This window comes from Mesoplodon bidens, assembly GCF_964165515.1.
Source record: "Mesoplodon bidens genome assembly, chromosome: 8".
Taxonomy (NCBI): Eukaryota; Metazoa; Chordata; class Mammalia; order Artiodactyla; family Ziphiidae; genus Mesoplodon; species Mesoplodon bidens.
The window spans coordinates 70,028,078-70,050,717 of NC_138165.1; the positions used below are offsets into that span (position 1 = coordinate 70,028,078).

Genomic DNA, 22,640 nt, shown 5'->3' on the forward strand with positions numbered 1-22,640 from the left:
GATTATTCTACCCAGCAAGGATCTCATTCAGATTCGATGGACAAATTAAAACCTTTACAGATAAGCAAAATCTAAGAGAATTCAGCACCACGAAACCAGCTTTACAACAAATGCTAAAGGAACCTCTCTAGGCAGGAAACAGAAGAGAAGGAAAAACCTACAATAACAAACCCAAAACAATTAAGAGAATGGTAATAGGAACATACATATCAATAATTATGTTAAATGTAAATGGATTAAATTCTCCCACCAAAAGACACAGACCGCCTGAATGGATACAAAAACAAGACCCATATATATGCTGTCTACAAGAGACCCACTTCAGACCTCGGGACACATACAGACTGAAAGTGAGGGGATGGGAAAAGATATTCCATGCAAGTGGAAGTCAGAAGAAAGCTGGAGTAGCAATTCTCATATCAGACAAAATAGACTTTAAAATAAAGACTATTACAAGAGACAAAGAAGGACACTGCATAATGATCAATCCAAGAAGAAGATATAACAATTGTAAATATTTATGCACCCAACATAGGAGCACCTCAATACGTAAGGCAAATGCTAACAGCCATAAAAGGGGAAATTGACAGTAACATAATCATAGTAGGAGACTTTAACATCCCACTTTCACCAGTGGACAGATCAACAAAATGAAAATAAATAAGGAAACATAAGCTTTAAATGATACATTATTAAACAAGATGGACTTAATTGACATTTATAGGACATTCTATCCAAAAACAACAGAATACACTTTCTTCTCAAGTGCTTATGGAACATTCTCCAGGATAGATCATATCTTAGGTCACAAATCAAGCCTTGGTAAATTTAAGAAAATTGATATTGTATCAAGTATCTTTTCTGACCACAACGCTATGAGACTAGATATCAATTACAGGAAAAAAACTGTAAAAAAATACACATGGAGGCTAAACAATATGCTACTAAATAACCAAGAGATAACTGAAGAAGTCAAAGAGGAAATCAAAAAATACCTAGAACCAAATGACAGTGAGAACACGATGGCCCAAAACCTATGGGATGCAGTAAAAGCAGTTCTAAGAGGGAGGTTTATAGCTATAAAATCCTACCTCAAGAAACAAGAAACAACTCAAATAAACAATCTTAACCTTACACCTAAAGCAATTAGAAAAGAAGAAAAAAAACCCAAAGTTAGCAGAAGGAAGAAATGATAAAGATCAGATCAGAAATAAATGAAAAAGAAGTGAAGGAAACAGTAGCAAAGATCAATAAAACTAAAAGCTGGTTCTTTGAGAAGATAAACAAAATTGATAAACCATTATCCAGACTCATCAAGAAAAAAGGGAGAAGACTCAAATCAACAGAATTGGAAATGAAAAAGGAGAAGTAATAACTGACACTGCAGAAATACAGAGGATCATGAGAGATTACTACAAGCAACTATATGCCAATAAAATGGACAACCTGGAAGAAATGGACAAATTCTTAGAGAAGCACAACCTTCTGAAACTGAACCAGGAAGAAAGAGAAAATGTGAACAGATCAATTACAAGCACTGAAATTGAGACTGTGATTAAAAATCTTCCAACAAACAAAAGCCCAGGACCAGATGGCTTCACAGGCGATTTCTATGAAACATTTAGAGAAGAGCTAAAATCTATCCTTCTCAAACTCTTCCAAAATATAGCAGAGGAAGGAACACTCCCAAACTCATTCTATGAGGCTACCATCACCCTGATACCCAAATCAGACAAAGATGTCACAAAGAAAGAAAACTACAGGCCAATATCACTGATGAACATGGATGCAAAAATCCTCAACAGAATACTAGCAAACAGAATCCAACAACATATTAAAAGGATCATACACCATGATCAAGTGGGGTTTATCCCAGGAATGCAAGGATTCTTCAATATACGCTAATCAATCAATGTGATACACCATATTAACATATTGAAGGATAAAAACCATACGATAATCTCATAGATGCAGAAAAAGCTTTCTACAAAATTCAACACCCATTTATGATAAAAACTATCCAGAAAGTAAGCAAAGAAGGAACCTACCTCTACATAATAAAGGCCATATATGACAAACCCACAGCCAACATTGTTCTCAATGGTGAAAAACTGAAACCATTTCCACTAAGATCAGGAACAAGACAAGGTTGCCCACTCTTGCCACTATTATTCAACATAGTTTTGGAAGTTTTAGCCATAGCAATCAGAGAAGAAAAAGAAATAAAAAGAATCCAAATCAGATTCAATTCCCTTGAATTGTCCCCATTGGCCTCACTCCCCACATCCTAGCTTAGGTCCTCAGCCGCAGAAGCTACTTCTATTTGAGGGGGATGGGTGATGCTAGATATCCTAGAAAGAGCCAGAGTAGATGCCTGAGTGGGCAGTTGGAGGGACAACATCCTGATGGTCCTTCAGACTGCAGTTTAGAATAACCACGTTTCTAGAGCTAAAGCCAGAGCAGACCTCCAGGTTGAGAGAAAAATATTTAGAACTGAAACTTCTCCAGACTGATTTGAATAGAATATGGTTGCTCTAGGGTGCAGGATGCAGTAGGGAAAATAAAGGAACCTGGCTGAGGGGCAAGATCTAACTTTTATCCACAGCTCTGAAAAGGATCTGCAGTTCACAGGCATATACTCAGGCCCTGTATGCTCAAAGGTCTATGCCTCACTCAGAGACCTCCTTTCTGTGCTGCCCTGGGCTCTCAAGGTTTCCCCAGCTAAGTTTCCCACGTCTCTCTCTATGTGTGTGAACAGATACTGTGGGAATTTCTTATTTTCCCCATCCCTCCCCTGGTGGGTCACTCAGAGCCAGTGCCTGGAAGCAGGAGAAGCAGGTGTGGTCAGGGTGGAGCAGTGGACTGAACTTTGACCTCTGGGCATGTGTATAACAGTTCCTAGGGAGAGATTGCTAAGATTTCTATAACTCCAGAAAGTGTGTAGCCCTCTCCCAGGTCTGCCATGTAGCACAACTGCAGAGGGTACGATTCACACCAAAGTCTACATGAACAATGCCCCAGAGTTGCACAGTGCAGAGCCCGTCAGGCCATTCAAAGTGACCCTGCCTCTCCCTAGTGATCCCTAGTCCTGAAGGAATTGGTTACTGCACCCATCTTCTCTAGCAATAGCTCAATGGTAAGACCCAGGAATTTATGTTATTAGCCAATAGCCCAGGTGCTATTGTAGAAGGTCCACGGACCACTCCTTAAGGAACACTACTTTAGAGCCAGGACTACCTAAAGAGTCTTGAGGAAGGACTGTGCTTACCCGTGGGAATTAAGAAGCCATAGCTCTGAAGACTTTAAGTTGCAGGGTCAGTTGTATGGTGATGGATGGTAACTTGACCTTTGGCAGTGATCACTTTGTAGTGTATACAGATGTCAAATTATATAATGTTGTACACCCAAAACTTATACCATGTTATATACCAATTTTACCTCAATAAAAAAATAAAATGTTTTTAAAAGTTGCAGGCCAAAAAATATTCAACAGATTATTTCATGGAGAGGGTGGGAAATGGAACTGCAGAAAGGTGGTGAAGCTGTTTAATTACGATGTCCCTGTCAACCATTGATTTCATCGACCTTGGGAGCTAATGAGCTCTCTTAGCAAAATAATGAAATCAGGAGATGGACCCAAACAACCTCTTAAATTGCATGGTCCTATGTTAGAGGTTAGCCCATCCAAACAGCAAATTCCTACACCAGGAGCAGGGCAGCAGCATGAAAACCCCAGACTTTGGAGTCAAGCAGACCTGGATGTCACCACTTGCTAGCTACATGACCTTGAGCAAGTTACTCGTCTCTCTCAGTCTGTGTTCTGATCTGTCAGGTGAGGATACTGATACCTCCCTCACAGGGCCATCATGCAAATTAACAGGAAAAGCACATGGCACCCACTAGCCTCACACAAAGGCTAGCTATTTTTACTCTGCTGTTTATTGACCAGAATCTGTTTTCTAATTTATTGTACCAAATGTCATTCAGTAGTTTTGACAGCCTGAGAAATTCCTCCAGCTCCTCTGTATAGACATAGAATTCACAAGAAGCAGAGACATGAAAACCTGCCATTATCTTTTTTTTAATTTATTTTTTATTTTTGGCTGCGTTGGGTCTTCGTTGCTGCATGCGGGCTTTCTCTAGTTGTGGTGACGGGGGCTACTCTTCATTGTGGTGCGCGGGCTTCTCATTGCCGTGGCTTCTCTTTTTACAGAGCATCGGCTCTAGGTGCGCAGGCTTCAGTAGCTGTGGCGCTGGGGCTTAGTTGCTCCGCGGCATGTGGGATCCTCCTGGACCGGGGCTGGAACACGTGTCCCCTGCATTGGCAGGCAGACTCTTTCCCACTGCGCCACCCGGGAAACCCCTGCCATTATCTTTAAATAAAAGCAACTAAGAATGGATGATCTAGGGAATATTTTTTATAAGCCCTGTGCTTGAGTTAGACCTCCAAATGATTCTCGAGTCTGTTGAGCAAACTATACCCATAGCAATTTGACTGGTAAGACACTAACTTGAGGGGAAAAAAAATCTTAAATATTTTCCCAGCTGTGTTCTAATTGTCTGCTTAGAAAGAGTATACATACATTTTTTACTGTGGTTACTTCAAGGATAGATGCTGCTAAAGAGAATTTTAAGTGATTCATACCATGTTTCCTCATTCGAGAAAGCTTTTGCTAACTTTGTTCTGATAAACCTACAGAAATAAAAGAGAATATGGTAGAGGAGGACATTAAGAATTAAAGTTGGAGAAAAATTCAAGCAGTCACCCAGTTTATTTTTTGAGTTTTAGACAGAAAGTCTAGCCTGACTCTCGTGATGGCCTGAGGCAGATGGAGGCTTCTGTGAACGTCAGTTTTTACTAAAGTGAAATGTTCCATATTGTTCGGCTGCCTTCCTCCTGCCACAGGATAAATATGGCTCCTCGGATGGGTTTGGGATGGAGAGGGGTATCACTCCCATCATAATTACCCCTCAGACACTTAAGATGACAGTTGAGTCATCCTCTAGCCTCTTTTTTTCCAGGAAAAAATCCAGCTCCTTAAAACCTGCCTCACAGGCTCTCTTTTCCAACCCTTTAATCATGGTCTCCTTTGTGTGCCCTGGCCACATGCCCTGCTTCTCTTCTCAGCTGTGGCTCTCAGAACTGGACCTGGTCCACGAATGAGGACCTGACCATGCTGACAGGAATAGGAAAGCCCCTCTGTCTCCATAATCACTTTTAAGCCAAGAAAGTAGTTAACAGTCATCACCGAGTACCTCCCAGGCTCCGTTCTAGAAGCTGTGGATAACTCCGCTGTCACAGAGCCAGGCAGGACCATAATGGGGGGTGGGGTTGGGGCGCGGGAAGGATGGTGTCAAGCAAGAGATTGTGGCCCCGCTTGGCTCCAGGGGTCTCTTGCCCTGAGGTCCGTTGTTTCGGGGTCTTTTTCTTTCTTCCTTTCTTTTAAAATTTATTTTCTATATTTTAAAAGAATCTTAAACTTAAGATGTAACTGACACATAGCATTATGTTTGTTTCAGGTATACAACGTAATGATTCAACATTTGTATACATTGCAAAATGATCACCACAATTAGTCTAGTTAACATTTGTCACCATACATAGTTACAAATTTTTTTCTTGTGATGAGAACTTTTAAGATTTACTCTTACCAGTGTTCAAATATGCAATACCATATTATTAACTAGGACCAGCCCAGGGTGAGTGATTCCTCTCTGAGAGCACTTGGTAACCAGGGTGTTGCTGTCAAACCCTTGTCTCTCCCTGTTTACCATCTAACTTCTTGGAAGAATATCTACACTTGTGATCCTTCCATCTTCATCTCTCACTTAGTCTTCAAGCCTCTAAAACCTTACTTCACCCATCATGACTAAAACTACCCTCTCAGAGCCCCAGTAATCTCCCGAAAGTAATTTCAATGGGCACTTTGACAAGTTCCTTCAAGTAACCTCTCTGTAGTGTTTGACATTTTGGACCACGGTCCTTCTGGAAACAGTCTCTCTCTCCTTTAGCTTCCAGTGCCTCAACTATTGCCATTCACTACCTCATTCTGTTTGTGCTATGCTACAGCCATATATAACTCTTTGCAGTCCCTTGTGCAGGGGATGTGCTGTTGACTCCACAACTCCTTGAGTCGTGAGTCTAAACCAAGCATGGTACTCTCACTCCCCTTCTAGCAATTTGATCAGGAAGGAGCAAATGCCTCAATCCTGGCCAATAAGATATAAAGGGAAAAAAGATTTTCTTACTCCTGAAAAGAGTCATGTGGAAGAAAGAGTATCTTTTCTTATGGGAAGGATGGAGTAGAAGTAAGGAGGAGGGAGGCACCTGGAGAGCACAGAGAAGGGAAGTTGAACTTGTGTGTGGCCTGCCTGAGGCCCACACTACACATGACCTTCTTGTTGTGTAAGATAATAAACTGTCTCATGGCTTAGTGAGTGTGAGTTGGGTTTTATTTACTAATGATACTGAACATTTCCTCATATGTTTACTGGCTGTATGTGTTTCTGCTCCTGGCAAATATTTCAAGGTTTCTTTTGTTATTTTTTCTAATTTTATGTGTTTTTTCTTATTGATAGGTAGAAACTCTTTTTATATTTTTAAGACTAATTATATGTGTGTTGCAAATATTTTAACTGCATTTTACTTTACTCTTCATTTTCTTGAAGATATCTTTTGATGAACAAAATATACTAATTTTAATATAATTTATCAATGTTTGTAGCAGATGCTTTTTAAGAAAACGTCTTATACAAGAAATCTTTCCCTATTTGAAGGTCTAAATCATTTTCTTTTATTTTCTACCATGAATTTTAAAGTTTTCTTTTTTGTATTTAAACCCTTAATCCATCTTGAGATGATTTTTGTTTGTGGTGTAGGATACATACTTTTCCATTTGTATTGTTCTTTTGGCCTGGGATAAACTCTACTTATTCATGACATGTTATCCTTTTTATATATAGTTGAACTATGGTTGGATTTGTTTTGCTAATATTTAAAATTTTTTTGCATTTGTTTCTTGAGGAATATTGGTCTTTTTTCTTTTTTTATCTTATAACTTTATGGAATGAGTTGGAAAGAATTTTCACATCTGGAATTTCTGGAAGAGTTTGTGTAGAATTGGCATTATTTCTTCCGTAATCTTTGTAGAATTCACCAGAGAAGTCATCTGGGCTTGGAATTTTCTTTGTGAGAACATCCTTAACTACAAATTCAATTTTTAATTAGATATAGGGCCATTCAGGTTATCTACTTATTCTTAAGTGAGCTTTGGTTGTTGTGTCTTTCAATGAATGTTCCTATTTCATTTTAGTTTTGAAATGTATTTGCATAAAATTATTCATAATATTCTTTTATTATCATTTTAATGTCTGTAGGATCAGTAGTAATGTTCTTTCTCTTTTTTTCTTGATATGGGTAACTTCTGTATGGTAAGGTAGATATCTCATGGCTTAGTGAATATGTGTTGTTCTATAATCATTGACTAGAGCAACTTGTTTAATGGTGCAGTTCAGATCTTCTCTGTTCTCCCTGATTTTGTGTCTGCCTGTCATTTCTATTAATTATTGAGAGTGCAGTATTGAAAAATTATAGATTTGTCTATTTCTTTTAGTTCTGTCAGTTTTTGCATTGTATATTCAAAGCCCTTTTATTAGTTTCATATGCATTTAGAATTTTTATGTTCACTTAATGAATTGATTCCTTTATTACTGTGAAATTTCCTTTCTTATCCCTCATAATATTCCTTTTACTGAAATGGACTTCATCTGATATTTATATCTCTATTCCAGCTTTCCTTTGATTGGTGTTGGCATGGTATATCTTATTTCATCTGTCAAATTTAATTTGTCTATATTTTTACATTTAAAGTGCCTTTCTTGCAGGCAGAAAATAGCTGGGGGTTGTTTTTCTATCAAGTGTGACAGTGTGTTGCTTTTTAATTGGAGTGTTTTTACCAATTATATTTATTATTGTTATTGTTGGACTTAAATCTACCATCTTGGTCTCTGTGTTCTATTTGTCTCATGTGATGTTTCCTTTTTCCCTCTGAAATTTCAGACGTTATTTCTTCAAAAAAATTTTTTTTGTCACCCCCATTTCTCTCATCTGCTTCTGGAATTGCAATTGCATATATTTTAGGTAATTTGATATTGTCTCAAAGATTATTAACACTCTGTTAATTTTTTCTTCAGTCTTTTTTTTCTGTGTGCATTTTATTTTGGATACTTCTATGTCCTCAAATTAACTAATGCTTTCTTCTGAAGTACCTAGACTGCAGTTAATCCCATCCAGTAATTTTTCATTTCATATGTTATAGTTTTCAGTCTTAGCGGTTTAATTTTGATTTTAAAATACCTTCCATTTCTTTCCTCGTTATTTTTGTGTTCATGTTGGGCACACTGTTTGAGGTCTCATCCCACCAGACTGTGAGTTTTTCCAGCCTGTAATGTGGCCTGGAATGAATCTCTGGAGTGATCACAGAACTTAACCTGGTTTGTTTAGCCTTTCTCAATGGTCATTGTCCTGCACTGACTATTGTTCACTGTCTAAAAATCATTGGCTCATATATTTTGCCTGTTTTTTTAAGTGGTTTAATACAGGAGGGCAAACCCAGTCCCTGTTACTCCGTAATGGCCATAGCCTTCATTTTAGAAAGATATTTCTGGTAGATATAGAATTCTATGTTGACAGCATTTTACTTTCAGCACTTTCAAGCATGTTTTGCTTTTCACTGTGTTAGAAATATTATCTTCTGGCCTATGTTATTTTTGACAAGAAATTATTATTCTATTTTCAACAACTTTGCTCCTGGTCATAGGTCACATTTTCTTGTTTCTTCTCATGTCTAGTATTTTTTAAATGGATGCTGGAAATTGTCATTTTGCATTGTTGTATGTCTGGATTTTGCTGTCTTTCTGATTTCTGTCTCCTTAACCCATTAGTCAACTTCTATACTCTGTTTGGGTTCCTCTACCTTGTGGTATGGTCTGGAAAGTACCTCCATGTAGAAAGCCAAAGTGAGCATAGGACCATTTTATTTGATTGCCTTTCCTCAGGGATCACTTAACTGAACTGCTTGTCTTCCAGTATCTGAAAGCTTGGGGGTTTTTCCCTATATTTTGTCCAACTTTCTAGTTGTTTACAGTGGGAGCATAAGTCCAGTACCAGTTACCCTGTTATTTTTGCCAAAATCAGAAATTGTTACATTATTAAAAATAACTACCCAACTAACAAGCAATTAAATAAAGGTTTTCATGCATTAGCCAAGGAAGAATATTATCATGAAGGATGAATTATGATTAGTCCAATCCCACACCCCCAAGGCCCTTTTCAAAATAAGTTGAAAAAACCAATTCCACATTTGTATTATCTATTATTGCACTCAATGCTGAAAGCTCACATCCTTTAGCAATATATAATTTTTGCTATGGTATACAATTGTGGGGCTGGTATATGCCCTTTATTTTTCTCTGTTGTGGCCTAATTCTCTTAAGTGTTATAAAGAGGTATTATATGCCTTAGGAGTATTTGTTATTTGGGACAGTCTCAAAGATTTCTGGACTAATTCTTTCAGAATGAAAAGGGTACACTAGATTCTCAGAATTTACTCCATGATCACATTTTCCTTCTTTCTTGAACATCTCATTTCTGTCCATATCTGTTAAAATTCCACTCCTTCTTCAATATTCAAATGATATGTCACCTCCTTTAGTTATTCCTTCCTTGTCAGTATCTTTAAATTGAGACTTAGCTTCCTCTCCTCTGTGTTTCCACATTTCTTGGTTTATACTTCACATAGGATAATTATTAATTCTAAATTATATTGTAATTATTTGTACAGATGTCACATTTGCCCCCCTGTAGGCTGTGAATTAATTGAAGGAAAGACTAAATCTTAATAATCTTTGAGATCTCATAGCACCTTGTACCATGCCTGTCAAATAATTGTGCTCAGTAAGTCATTGTTGAATGAATGGTGAAGGAAAATGGAAAGGCTTTCAAGACAAGCTGTCCTTAATCTACTGTTTTTACCTAAACCCAGCTCTATTCATCGTAGTCTAATAATGCAGGCATTATTGTTCTCTGAACGCCTGCTTCAGAGGTCAGTGGTCCTGATGTGGCTACAGCTCATGCCAACTTCTCCTCATTCTGAGTCGCCATGGTGGGTGGATGTTCACTGAATTGGTAGTAAGACCAAGTTTCTTCTCCTTTTCGTCTGTTATATTCCTCTGCCAATCCCCTACCCCATTGTCAGTCTCCCTCAATCTTTGAAGCTCTGGAAGCTTCTGTGAGCTAATGACAAAAGGTTCCAGTCATTTCTGTATGCTTGCCTGCCCATGGAGAGTAGCGGTGTGTGTTTAAATGACAGTTTCTCAGTCCCTCTCAAGTGCAGCTTCCTGCTTTGAGAACACTCTGGGTTCAGTGGCTTTCTGCCTCTGTAAACTTTTCTCTCCTTGGTGTTTTGGCTTGTTTGTCTTTAACCACCCTTTGACTGCAGAATTAGTCTTCAAATTGCTATATTCTTTGACAGTCTAAGTGAGGTGGAGGTCACAGTGCAACTCAAGCAGGGGAAGGCTTGCTGATGTACTTCTGGCTCTTTTTTGAGATCAGTCCTCAGTTACTTATGGAGTAACACCTTCTGGATGCTGTGCACTGCCCTGGGTACTGAAGGTGCAAAGCTGAGTAAGTTTTGGCCTCAAGGAACTTATCATTTAGATGGAGAGATTGGTAAACAACAAACAAGCCTACAATTTATGAGTGCAGTAACAGAGGATGGGTAACAGAACACTCTGGAAAGGTAAAGGGGAAATAACTCTGCCTGGAGGCTGTGGTAGGGTACCTCAGTACCTTGGAGAAGGTAACACCTAAGCTGGGTCTTTCAGAATGAGTAGGAATTCATCAAGCAGAGAGAGGTAGGTGAAGAGTTCAGGAGGAGGAAACAGCACGTGCAAGGGCCCCAAAACATGAAAGATTATGGTTTGTTTGGTACATTTGGGAGGGAGGCAGTGAGAGGAAATTGCTGGAAAAGTACACTTGAGCCAGACTGCCCTTTTTATGATCTGTTAAGAAATATGGATTTTTTCCCATAGGCCTATATTTCCTAAATGTTTCACATGTTTCTACCACTTTCACATTATCACCATATATAATGCATAATATCTGTACCAATGTTCACTTAACACTTTCCTTTAAATGACTCTAACTCACCTCACTTAAAATAGTTTATTATGTAATATTTAATAACTTTAAAAAGAATATATATCACATATATAAATTATGAATCAGAATAGTAGAATGGATACTTGTGAACTCATCATCTGAAAGAAGAAGTAAAACATTTTTATCCAACTTAAGAACTAAAACATTTCCAGCTCCATTGCTCTACTTGTATGCTTCTTTCCTGTGCCATCTCCTTGCCTCTCCTAAGAGATTACCACTATCCTGTACTTGGTGTTCATTATTCCCTTGTTTTTTTGAAGAATTACTTCACCTCCTATGTATAGATCCCTAAACAATATATCACTCTGCTTTGTTTGGTTTTTTTGTTGTTCTGTTTTTTGTTTTTATTTTATTGGAGTATAGTTGATTTACAATGTTGTTAGTTTCAGGTGTACAGCAAAGTGATTCAGTTATACATATACATATATTCATTGTTTTTTTCTATTTTTATTTATTTATTTATTTATTTCTGTGGTACGCGGGTCTCTCACTGTTGCGGCCTCTCCCGTTGCGCAGCACAGGCTCCTGACGCACAGGCTCAGCGGCCATGGCTCACGGGCCTAGCTGCTCCGTGGCATGTGGGATCTTCCCAGACCGGGGCACGAACCCATGTCCCCTGCATCGGCAGGCGGACTCTCAACCACTGCGCCACCAGGGAAGCCCTCATTGTTTTTTTACCTTTGTTTGGTTTTGCACTTTATATTTTGATTTGTGACATCCTTGTAGAAGAAAGATTGATGCAGGAAGAAGCCTGGAAGCAGGGAGACTCTTTAGAGGTGATTGTCATAATCTAGAAAAGAGTTGATGAGAACCTGGATTAGGGCAATAGGGAGAGGAGAGGATCAATATGAACTATTTCAAAGGCAGAGTTGCTGAAACCAAGGAACAATTTAAAAGAAATATATAGTAAGAGCTTCTTTAGAAATCTGCCCTCTGTGATGTTTCTAATACTAAAACTCTTTGTTTAGTTTATTGATATAAATAGTTTGAATTTTGACCCTTGATGTGATGGTGGTTCCCTGTGGTTTCCAGGGAATAGGGAAAAACAAACCCGTATGTCTCCTTCCTAGAAGGTCTATTCTGTGACTTTTAAAGATAAGTAAATAAAAGCCAGGTACTTTTGAATGATGTTTAAGGTGTGGTACTTTACAGTCCTACTAGGCAGATGAACCAATCTTCAGATCTTGTTTTTTTTTTTAACTCCAAAACAAGTCCTTCCCTCCAGGCCATAGTGTCTTGAATTTCCTTTTTTAATTCACCACACCCAGATTTTCCCCATAATTTTTAAAACAAAAATGTCATCTTTTTGTAATTTGTACAACATCACTATTGTTTTCAGAATGACTTTGGAAAGACCCAACAATTTGGGCAATATTTACAAATTGTAGTTAATTTAAGGCTGTCTACACTAAGATTTTTAACTTTAAAATAAGAGGTTGAATTAGCCAGTTTTATTGAGACTAGAGCAATTAACTTGTAATTTGTGGTTGGCTGGAAACAGCCACTCACTAGAAGGGGAGCCTGGGTACTCCCCCAGGCCCTCATGCTGACCTGGATTGAGCAATGTGAGCAAAGCAGAGTGGTTTGGAAGAAACGTTCTCCAGCCAGGAGACCACTCATGCTACACCAACTAGACTTGGAAACTGGTTCAACACAGTGGATCAGAAAACAACCACATAGCAGGAGTTTTTAAGAAAATACAAAGTGACCACTTGTGAAAATAGAGGTGAAATACAGTGATTGTCAGTTTAAGTACTCTTTGGAGAGTCAATACCCCCTCCCACCTTTTTAGTCATTTAGTTGAACATTTTCCTTAGTTTGAACCAGACTGGTTGCTCAACAAACTATTTGACAGTCTAGGAAAGCCAGTTATCAGGAGACAAAATGTCTTGGATAAATTAGCCATGTCCATCAGCGGTAGAATCCAAACAGGCCCTCGTGGTTCCTCATGCCTCTGTTTGGCTGTGGCCTCTTAGACTATTCAGTTCAATTAAACTAATATTTATTTAGTGCCTATTATGCAAAAGCTCAGTACTAGGCACCCTATTAATACTGTATTACTTTCCTAATGGACTGGGAAACTCGGGAAGGTCTCAGATAGGTTATAACAGGTCCCCTATCTTATTCTGAGGAGGAGATGCTATTTATCTCCAAACTAATTGAACAGACTGGGGAAAGGAGGGACAGCGTGAATGGGGACCCTGAGGGGAGTAACTCTGTTGCTCTGTCTTCCCCAGTGGAAATTCCAACAAATGTGAGGTGGGAAGCCTAGTGCAGAGAGGGATTTGGTGGTTTGGGGATTTGAGGAGGTAAGATCTTAAGATCTACTCTCTGATACTAGATGAGGACCTGTGACTTAATCCTAACAGGCTATGACATTCAGGATTTTGTGGCCACCTTGATGGGTTGACACAGTCCTTCTGCATCACTGTTCACCCAGCCATTAATTTTATATGACTATATACTTCTACTCTGGAGTCTTGTTCTTTGAATAGGAAAATGTTGCTTTATTTTTATTTTTTACCTCCTGATGATTGATGGTGGGGAGGGGAAGGACAGAAGCAGATAGGAAGCAGATAGATAAGCTGACAAAAATGACAAAATACAATTTTATGTTTAAATTGGAAGAACAAAAGGTTGTTGATGAACTGTGATATTATTTGGTATTGAAGAGTAACACAGATATAACTAAAGTCTTTCAACCCAACGTTTAATCCAGACAGATCTTTTCAGAAAGTCAGGCAGTATTTATCTCATACAAGCAACGCTGGTTTATGCAGCTCATTTATATGACAGCTGTTATGACCATGATATCTAGACCCAGGGCCAGAAACACAGTCCCAAATTGAATCTTTCAATACCCATGGCATGAAGGAGCGAGTACGCATACAGAGAGGGGAATAATATCCTACATTTGCATAGCGCTTTGTTCTTCTTTCAAAATACTTTCACATCTATGAGAACACGAAATGGTGTTGTTTACTAAAGTTCACTGTTAATTTTTTTTCCCTAATGATTATTTGGCCACCATCCTGTAGATTGTGTTGTTGAACTAAGTTTAAGAATCTTAAGGTCAAAAAGGACATTTGGTGATCTTTTCGTCTGGGGCACAAACTGTGAGATGATCTAGAGTTCTTCCTTAAAATGCATATACCCCTTGGAAGAAACATGTTCTTAGGTAACAGCTTAAAATGTGATTGTTCACATATTAACATGGATTTGTTGGCAGTTACCTGAAAAGACAGAGAAGAGTTTTAAGATGGTAAAGGAAGTTATCTAGAAGAGGAGGATGCCTCCAGGAGGGGAATGAGCATCCATAGGGTTGCCAGAGACAAAGTCCATCTCTCCAACTCCAACCTCATCTCTTACCAGCCTTTCCCATAAAACTGCATTAGGATTGTTTTCTTAATTTCTCTTTTTGATAGTTTGTTATTAGTGTATTGAAACACAACAAATTTCTGTATATTTTATATCTTGTAACTTTACTGAATTCATTTGGTGACACAAATACATGGAAAGATATCCTGTGCTCATGGATTGAAAGAATATTGTTAAAATTTCCATACCGCCCAAAACAATCTACAGATTCAATATAATCCTTATCAAAATACCCATGGCATCACAGAAGTAGAACAAAATAATTCTAAAATTTGTGTGGGACCACAAAAGACCCCAAATAGCCAAAGCAATCTTGAGAAAGAAAAACAAAGCTGGAGGCATCACACCCCCTGATTTCAAAGTATATCACAAAACTATAGTAATCAAAATAGTGTAATACTGGCACAAAAACAGACACATGGATCAATGGAACAGAATAGAAAGCCCAGAAATAAATCCATGTTTATATAGTCAATTAATCTATGACAAAGGAGGCAAGAATAAACAATGATGAAATGAGAGTTTCTTCAATAAATGGTGTTGGGAAAACTGGACAGCTACATACAAAAGAACGAAACTAGACCACTGTTTTACACCAATACAAAAATAAACTCAAAATGGATTAAAGACTTAAATGTAAGACCTGAAACCACATATTTTCCTGGGAGAAAATATAGACAGTATGCTCTTTGATATCAGTCTTAGGAGTATTTTTCTGGATCTGTCTCCTCAGGCAAGGGAAACAAAAGCAAAAATAAACAAATAGGACTATACTGAAAAGCTTTTGCACAGTGAGGGAAAGCATCAACAAAACAAAAGACAACCTACTGAATGGGAGAAGATAATTGCAGATGATATGACTGATAAGGGGCTAGTATCCAAAATATATAAGGAATTCATACAATTCAATATCAAAAAAACAAATAATTTGATTAAAAAAATGGGCAGAGGACCTGAGTAGACATTTTTGCAAAGAAGACATACAGATGAACAACAAGCATATAAAAAGATTCTCAACATCACCATCAGGGAAATGTACATCAAAAAGTGGGATATCGGGCTTCCCTGGTGGCGCAGTGGTTGGGAGTCCGCCTGCCGATGCAGGGGACGCGGGTTCGTGCCCCGGTCCGGGAGGATCCCACATGCCACGGAGCGGCTGGGCATGTGAGCCATGGCTGCTGGGCCTGCGCGTCCGGAGCCTGTGCTCCGCAATGGGAGAGGCCACGGCGGTGAGAGGCCCGCGTACCGCACAAAAAAAAAAAAAAAAAAAAAAAAGTGGGATATCAGCTCACACCTGTCAGAATGGCTATTGTCAAGACAACAAATAGGGAATTCCCTGGTGGTCCAATGGTTAGGACTCGGTACTTTCACTGCTACGGCCCAGGTTCAATCTCTGGTCAGGGAACTAAGATCCCACAGGCTGCGTGGCACGGTCAAAAAAAAAAAAAAGCAAAATGAAAAAACCTAATGATAAGTGCTGGTGAGAATGAACATGGAGAAAAGAGAACTGTCGTGCACTGTTGTTGGGAATGTAAATTGGTACTACTACTACGGAAAACAGTATGAAGTTTCCTCAAAAAATTAAAAATGGAACAGTGATACAAACTAGCAATTCCACTTCTAGGTATTTATCCAAAGAAAATGAAAACACTAATTCCCAAAGATATATGCACCCCAATGTTCATTGCAGCATGATTTGCAATAGCCAAGATACAGAAGCAACATATGTGTCCACCAATAGATGAATGGCTAAAAAAGATAGATGGCTACATTTATATATCTCACAATGGAATATTACTCAGCAGTAAAATAAGAATGAAAGCTTGCCATTGGCTACAACATGGATGGACCTAGAGGATATTACATGAAGTGAAATAAGTCAGATGGAGAAAGACAAGTATTGCACAATTTCACTTATATGTAGAATCTGAAAAAACAAATGAAAAAAGATGTCAAAAGAGAAACAGACTCATAGATACAATGAACAATCTGGTGGTTGCCAGAAAGGGGGAGGGGAGTGAGGGGATGGGTGAAATAGGGGAAAAGGATTAAAAGGTACAAACTTCCAGTTACAAAATAAGTCATGAGGATGTAATGTATGGCAGGGAATATAGTCAATAATATTGTAATAACTTTGTATGGTGACAACTGGTAACAAGACTTATCATGGTGATTATTTTATAATGTACAAAAATATCAATTCACTATGTGGTACACCTGGAACTAATATAATAATGTATGTCAATTATACTTCAATTAAAAAAAACTGCATTAGTTGCCTCCACTATCTGCTCACAGGACCCCTGCACTCTCCTGACAGCACATATCACTCTCAGGTTATTTGTTTGGTCAACACACTAATTCTGTCCCTAGACTCTGCGTTCTTTGGGGTCAGCGACTCGTGTCCCTCACCATTGCTTTCCAGCATTTCTTCATATAGCAGAGACTCAGGAAAGCATTATAGAATGAATGAAAACTTTAATCCATAATTTTATGCCTAGTTGTAATAGTTAAGCTTCTCGATTATGCCATCTTTGTTTTCAAAAGGAATGACTCTGGAGCATGCCAGAAATTGAAATGTTTATCTTTGTTTTAATACTCTAGAAAAGTATCCAATTTCCCTGTGGAACAGTATAAATAATAGGTAACACTTACTGAATGTTTATTGTGTGCTGGGTACTTTTTTATCATTGTATACAGATTAATTTATGTGATTTCACCATAATCCTCTGAGGTAAATGCTACTATTATTACCATTTTAAAATACAGACACTGAGGTGCAGAATTTGAGTCTTCCTGCATATAAATTTTGCCTTTCTTGTTATGAAAAAGGAAAAAGTGCTGAATGACAATGACCAAAGAAGTTTTTTCTATTTGCATTTATCAAACTTCAGTGTAGACTCAATAAAAATTAAATGCAATTAAAGAACGACAAAGTGTTCATCCCTGAGGAGCATAGCATGGTGCCTAAGTATATCATTGCATAACAATCTATTAACAAGTTCCTAAAACCCACAAGAACGTGGAGCTGTGTTAGCAATAAATATTAAGAAGTGGAGGATCCAAGACGGCGCACGAACTCTGTCCACCAGGTGGCATTAGCGCCTCTAAATGAGGGGCGTGGCTGGGAACACGTCTGATCATGCAGTCAGCACCATTGACGAAAAGATTCAAGTACTGGTCTTCAGTTTTCTAGGCCCCAGCTTTGCACCGCCGGCGAGCTGAGGAGCTGTCAGACACCCACCAGCGTGGATCGTAGCTCCCCGACCAGGGCTCGAACCCGAGCCCCCTGCATTGGAAGCACGGCGTCTTAACCACTAGACAGCCAGGGAAGTTCCTCAGTTTCAGTTTTAGATGCTAAGGTAAAGAAACTACTATTAGCTATGTGTAAGCTGGTCATTAGAAGAAGAAATGCGGATTTAGCATCTGCAATGAGCTAGTTCCTTCTCTAGGTGCTGCTGTTGCCACCAATACGGGCAAAGCACGTACTAGCCTCACCCTCACGAAGCTTGTAATCTAGCTGGGAAGATAAACATGAAACAAGTAATGACATAAAAGTAGACAATTACAAGTGTGCTAAGTACCAGGTTTTACAGGAATGTGAAACAGGTGGATCTAACCTAGTGGGGGTGGGGGGGTCAGGGAAGGCTTCCAAGAAGGAGTGATAATGGGAGGTAATCAGGTAATTAGCCAAAACGAGGGTGGCTAAGCATTCCAAGTGAAATAAGCATCATTTGTATGGACCCCCTGAGTGGGCAGGAGCCTGCTCAATTCAAACGACTGAGAAGATTCCAGTGTAGCCGGAGGGGAGAAAGAGTGGGACAGAGGGGTTGGAAGCTGGAGAGGTTGCCTATTGGACAATAAGAAGTGTTTAAAGTATTTTAAATAGGAAAGTGACATGATCGGATGTGCATTTTTTAAAAGGTTGTACTGCCTCAAATGGGGAGGCCGGATTGAGGAGATAAGACTGGATGGGGAGAGACCCATGGGGAAGCTTTTTTTTTTTTTTTTGCGGTACGCGGCCCTCTCACTGTTGTGGCCTCTCCCATTGCGGAGCACAGGCTCCGGGCGCGCAGGCTCAGTGGCCATGGCTCACGGGCCCAGCCGCTCCGCAGCATGTGGGATCTTCCCAGACCGGGGCACGAACCCGTGTCCCCTGCATCGGCAGGCAGACTCTCAACAACTGCGCCACCAGGGAAACCCATGGGGAAGCTTTTATACCATTTTAGTAAAATGGTGATGGCAGCCTGACCCAGTGTGGCAGGAAGTGTGAGCTCATTGATTAGGGGTGTGAGAGGGAAGAGTCAAGGTTTCTGGCTTAAACAAGAGGATCGATGGTATTGCCATTTGCCAAGGTAGAGAAGAACATCAGAGAAGCAGCAGATTTGGAGGAAAGTTCATGTGTTCATTTCAGGATATTTTGAGTTTGAGGCACTTACAAAATATTCAAGAGGAGCTATTAAGAAAGCACTTACATATGAGGAGCTCAAAAGAAAGACTGTGGTTGTTCACATAGATTTGACACCATATAACTCAGATTGGGACTAGAACCCACAGTCTTTTAACCGAGATCACACACCTGGTCTCAGGACTTAATGAAGCTCAGGTTCTTGATGTCTCATCACAAAAAGAATTCAGTGAGAGACAAAGTGATAGGTAAGAAGTGATTTATTTAGAGAGAAACACACTCCACAGACAGAGTGTGGGCTGTCTCAGAAGGTGAGAAAGGCACCAAGGTATGGAGTTGTCAGCTTTTTAGGGGTGGGTAACTTCATAGGCTAATGAGTGGAAGGAGTATTCCAGCTATTTTGGGGAAGGGGAGGGGATTTCCAGAAATTCGGCTATCATCCACCTTTTGACCTTTATGGTCAGCCTTGGAACTGTCATGGCGCCTGTGGGTGTGTCATTTAGCTTGCTGATGTGTTATGATGACCATATACTGAGGCTCAGGGTCTAGTGGAAGTTGTCTTGTCTGCCATCTTGGACCTGTTTAGTTCTAATCAGTTTGTGTTGTGTCCTTGGGCTATATCATTCTTCTAAAGGTTGTGCCCTGTCCTCTTCCCTCCTGTTTTCAGATTCAGGTGTTAGCAGCACACAGATCTAAATAGAAAATGCGATGAGACCTTGTAAGGAGAAAGTCAAGTGTGAGAAAGGAAGATGTCCTGGGATAGAACTCTAGGGAACCCCACCATTGTCAAGTTGGTAGAGATTAGGAATCAATAGTCAGTAATGAAAACAGAGAAGGAACAGTCACAGGTACAGAAGGAAAACCAGAATGCCCAGTTCCCCTCCTCCAAAAATGATTATGAAAGAGGAAGGGGTCAATAATATTGAGAGCTACTGAGAAGCAAGGGCAGCTGAGAGTTAAAATGTGTTCTTTGGATTTGGGGACAGGGAGGTCACTGGTGACTCTGGTGGGATCAGTTTCTATGGCACACTGAAGGCTGAGGCCAGATTGCAGTGAGTTGAAAAGTTGAATGTGAGGTGAGGAAATGGTGATAATTATGCTAAAAATGTAATCCAATTGACTGGACCTGAGCCTGGGTCCTAGCCTGGGCTAAGACCCCTTGTCTCTGCCAGGAAGTTTCTTTTTCCAATCGATTTGTGCAGCCAGTAACGAAACGATGCTGAGGCTGGAACAGCACAAGCTTTATTCAATGACCAAAGAATGGAGAAGTGGGAACCTGGTTCGCAAATCAATTTCTGAACCCAGTTTGGGCGGAGACACCAAATACAGTATATAAGAGGGTCAAAATAAGAAGGAGGAGGACTGAAGACGTCACTGTGAGGTGAGATTCTGGAGGTAAATGGTTGTCCTCCACCCCCCTGGAAATCCTGTTCTTTCTGAATGGGTGGTATTATGCTACCTATTTCCTGCTGGAACTCTTCATATTTCTGTATAAAGCTCTGACTTTTGTATTGGCAGGTCTCCTGCTACCATATCCAGCAGCCAATCTAGTACTGGATGTGGAGATACTCTTCCTTTATCTTGGAATTGAAGTAATTCGACTATTTTTTGGTACGAAGGGAAACCTCTGCCAATGAAAGATGCCACTTGGTATTAGTGTGGCCTTGACCTTCCCATCATGATGGACTCCTATTACCTGCTGATGCAGACCTACGTGCTCTGCCTGGAAGCCATCATGAACGGCATCTTGCTCTTCTTCTGTGACTCAGAGCTGCTGCTTGAGGTGCTCACCCTGGCTACTTTCTCCAGTATGGACAGGATTTGAAGTACAAAAATTTCAGCCAGCAGCCCTCACAGGCTGAGACCACACATACCTCTGGTACTTTAGCCATACCAGTGAGAAATGGTGGGTCAAGTTGTCCTGGGAAAGGTTGCAGCTTTTCCTCAGCACAGACACCTTGGGGAGCAAACCAAGCATAAGGCCACTGGGCACAATCTTCTAAACCAGGATCATCAACCCAAGAGACTCTTCTGCACTCCAGTATAGGGAGCGGCGAAGCTGTCGCCATCCTGGCCCTTCTCAGAGCCAATTCCTTCTGACCTCAAGTTTTCCTCTTTGATCATCGTGGCCAGAGCATCTTGTGTGGACCGTGTAGGCTCCTTGGGCTTCCAGCAGGACCTGAGCCACACACTCCCTGTGTATGCTGTGCCCATGTCCTGCAGGTGCATGGGGCACCTCAGGAGGTTGTGCTTCCAGAGTGATGCAAAAGCCACTCATCCCATTTCTCAGAGACTGAGTTCCAGAACTTCTTCTGGAGCCCATACTGTTATTCTTCTAATCTCATCATGAAACAAACATTATTTTATAATAAATATGTATTTTCTGTTAAAAAAATAAAATAAAAAAATAAAAAAGAGGAAATTGAACAGAGTAGAATCTTCATGACTTATCCAAGAACAGGGGTGTGGTTTGGACCTTTCCTTTTCAGTCCTCTTAGGGACTTGTCTAGTTGCTGTCATGGCAATCATCAACTGTCACGGCACTGGTGGGTGTGCCATTTAGCATGCTAATGCATTACAGTGAGCGTGTAATGAGGCCCAAGGTCACTGCAAGTCAAATCTTCCACCATCTTGGGCCTAGTTGTTTCTAACCAGTTCTCATTTTTTTTCTCTTTGCAGCTTCCTCCTGAAACTTAGATAAGAATGATGGGTTTCTATTTCAGGGAGGGGCAACAGCCTTGGTAACAAAAACATTTTCTAGAAATGTGGCTGGGAAGGTAAGGTGGAGGGAGGGCTTTTTTAAAGGGGAGAAACGTGAGCAGTTTCAAATGCTGATACAACAAAGCCAGTAGAGAGAGAGATGTTGAAAATCTAGGCAAGAGAAAGATTCCTAAGCAGGCGGCAGGGGATAGGATTCAGGACATGGGAGGAAGGACAACTTCCGCATGAGAAGGTCAAGGGTGAGGCAAACTCAGGTATGTTTGCGGACTTGGTAGCCGGAAGTTGGTGTAGCTCCTGTGAATTGCTTGTGATGCTTCTTAAATACAAAGGATGTCATCTGCTGACAGTGGGTGAGGGTGAGGTGAGTTCAGAGGGAAGATTTGAAGTAGTCAAAGTGCTAACTAAGCAAGATGAGGACCCAACCAACTGAGGTTGGTGACCACTGACTCACAGTGACACAGGTAGAAGGTATGTGATCTTCTGCAGCTACGTTCATGATGCAGAGTTTACTTGGAGATGGTGAACTGTTGGAATCATTCACTCACAAATTTTTCTTGTGTATCTGCTCTGTGCCAGGCCCTCTGCTCTGTGCTAGGTTCTGCTGGGCAGATGTCATACAAGAAAGACTAGGACAAGGTAATTGTGGATATTAATAAGAGTGTGGTTTAAATGATGGACCACTGAATCTTAGCTATGTGAGAGAGGAAAGACTTTTCCTCTGGCCTCTTGCGTCCTGTGGCTGGGCCTGAGAATTAAACTGACAAAAGACAGATGAACAGGAGAAGAGCATACAAGTTTTATTTGGTGGTACTATTTTCATGGGGCACAGGAGACTTCATAGAAAAGAACTGAAGACACAAAGAAGCAGATAGTTCTGAGAGCTTGTATACCATAGCAACAAAGGACAGTACA

The 22,640-nt window shown here is 40.0% G+C and overlaps 1 pseudogene across 1 annotated transcript; it reads left to right on the forward strand.

The window, feature by feature from the left end:
• The first annotated feature begins 3,723 nt into the window (after positions 1 to 3,723).
• LOC308621318 (transmembrane protein 216-like) lies at positions 3,724 to 20,872 on the forward strand (annotated as a pseudogene). Its single transcript has 2 exons — positions 3,724 to 3,832; positions 20,403 to 20,872. The product of its transcript is annotated as a transmembrane protein 216-like (transcript).
• Positions 20,873 to 22,640: the final 1,768 nt, after the last annotated feature.